The sequence below is a fragment of the Orycteropus afer genome, unplaced genomic scaffold (genome assembly GCF_000298275.1).
Source record: "Orycteropus afer afer isolate SDZICR_OR568_19922 unplaced genomic scaffold, OryAfe1.0 scaffold00391, whole genome shotgun sequence".
Classification (NCBI taxonomy): domain Eukaryota; kingdom Metazoa; phylum Chordata; class Mammalia; order Tubulidentata; family Orycteropodidae; genus Orycteropus; species Orycteropus afer.
Window position 1 is genome coordinate 3,088,940 of NW_006921978.1, and position 2,802 is coordinate 3,091,741.

Below are 2,802 nucleotides of genomic sequence, written 5' to 3' on the forward strand. Positions count from 1 at the left end.
GGTATAGCCTAGGCAGGAGTCCAGACCTTGATGGACACATGATGGAAAGCCCATTGTTCCTCCCAGCACAGCCCTACCTACCCTTCCCTCCTTATTGGCCACCAACCTGCCATGGAATGAGTTAAAAATAAAATTAAGCCTTTGGGGGAAAAAAAAAAAAATCTATTTGGAAACTTTGCATTAACTTATCAGCAAAATAACATTAAATAGTTATAATAAGACTAATCTTATTAAATAACACCACAATCAATAACTATAGCATTGTTAAATTGCTGAATAAAGAACTAAGGTATATTCATTTAAGAAAATGTAAAAAGTCAAAAGAATAAATTAAAAATTATTCTTCCATTCATAAGTAATCTTACAAACGTATTGGCATAAATAAACAAGACTGAACCCACTGTCAGTGAGGTGATTCTGATAACAACTTCCCTTAGGTTTCCAAGACAGTTATTTTATTTATTTATTATTATTTTTTTTAACCAGAATATGTTGGTTTAATGACTGAAGTGAAGATCCTGTCCTCAGATATCTGTAAACCTGATGAAGTCAGGAGCTAGTTGTCATGTTATAAATGGTGTTAGCAAATGTTGGATTTGTGACCAGAGACCCCTGAGTGACCATGGAGGGGACATGGGTTTTTGGGTTGTACAGCCCTTTAAGTTGAGGGCCCACATGCCCAAGGCAGTAAATCTTTATGGAAGTAGATTGCCCTGTCTTCCTTCTGTGGAGTGGCTGGTAAGTTTCAACTGCCAACCTTCTGGTTAGCAGTCAAATGCCTTAGGCAATGCACCCACAAAGCTCCTATTGGCATAAATAGTTCATTTTAATTTTTAAAACAAATAAGCTAAATCTGGATAAAATCTGTATTTTTTTTTCATACTGAATAGTTATAGGTCTATATGAGTGTTTAAACATAACTCTTTGTCTATAATTACTAAACTTGGAGTCAAAAGATCAACTCTTATTAAGAAGCACAATGAATTTATGTTTAGAACTTTATTTTTTTAAGAGACTATGAATAGGTAAACACATTTATGATAATACTTAAATACATAATACAAAAATACCTTTTGATAACACTGAATTTTTCCTGTTTATTACTACAGTTCTATTAAGGAGAAAAATAATGGTAACTGTTTTTCAGCTGTTGTAGGATAATTGACTTTTTGGTAAACATTCAATATTCAGGCATGAGGTATTTGGTAATGAAAGGGAGGTGGTTTTAGAATTCATGCTAAATTTTTTAATTTAGAGAAAACAGCTATCCACATGCATACAAATTTCTCATTCGAGATTATGATTTGTGTAGACAAACATTGTCAGGAGAAGCAGTAATATGAAAACATTGACGAAGGTATTTTCCCTGTAAGAGATAATGAACAACAGGTTTTTAAAAGCATAGACAAACAATAATGGGAAACAGCATATAAAATGAAATTTGTATTCCTCACTTCTAATATGCTCTGAAATTAAAAGCTGCAAAATTTTATTCAGAAATAATTATGTAAGGGTAGATTTTGCTATACAATTTTACCTTTTTCAGAAGAAAATTAAAATCTGAACGACCTGGAATTGATATTAACATTTTATGCTTTAAACTGTGTCTTTGTGAAGTTACTTATTCCCTAACCCTGTTCATATGTAAAATTAATATACACCTACTCCTCTTATTGATTTTCTCATTATCCAACATTTCACGTTTATGACAATAGTAAAGTATCTACTGACTCACCGTTTTGTGCATTAGTGACATATGTCTGTCAGTAATGAACATCTAGGATCCTGATGGGGTCTCTGACTGGAGGAACCTATATGCATGTAGAAAGGAGGCTCATATTGCACAGTATTTTACCACTCAGAAAGGCAAATAGGATGCAGTTTCTCTGAGCCACTAAAGTGTCTGGCAGAGTAGAGAGTAAGCTATAGTTAAGCCAGCAGGTAAGCTGTTTGGCAGGTCCTAGGTACCCACAGTATACTGAAGGTAAAGAAGCAGTAGCCAGTGTCCTGAATGTGTGCTACCTTGGACATATACTTTAGGGTAGAGAAGAAGTGGGAATCTGGGATCTGGTCCCTGGTCCTAACCCTAAGGAGTAGCAGGGCTGGCCTGGGTTACAGGGGACCCCATATCAGCTTACTCACAACTGTGCAGCTCTTTATGCTTCTTCAATGCCCCCTCCTGGGTGTGAACAAGTGAAGGCAGGACAGGCTACTTGGGCAGGGGTGGAGTCAATTGAGTGAGAGACCAGTGACAGCTGCAGTTTAAGTTCAAAGGCACAGCCAGGGCCTTGTGGTATTCACCTCCTCAGAGGAAGCTCTGGATTGTTTATTCTCATGGAGATATCATAGACAACAGGGGCAGAGCTGCCCAGTGAGAATTGAAGCTTGCTCATGGAATCGTCTGTCAGGGAGACCTAGCAGGCAGCATTTACCTCTCCTTCAGTGCCCAGGTCCTCCTGTCCATGGACAAGGAACCACTGCCCCCAACAAAGTCATAAAGGGTATTTTGGGATCAGTGAGGGTATGAGATAGAGCTACTCATCCTGAAAATACGTTAAGGGTAGAAAAGGGAAGATACACCGGATATGCGGAGGAGGATGAGTGGGAGCCACCCTGACTCTGTAAGATTGGGAAGCTCTTCTCTGTGGGCAGCAGTGTGGTCCAAGCTCTCTAGAAGTGATATGGGGGAAGTAGAGGCAGTGGTGGCAAGGGACATCAGCAGGGGCCCTGAGGAATGCTTACAGTACAGGTGAGAGGAAGAGGCTTTGTCCTTATCATCCATTTTTGCATAATGTAGATTTT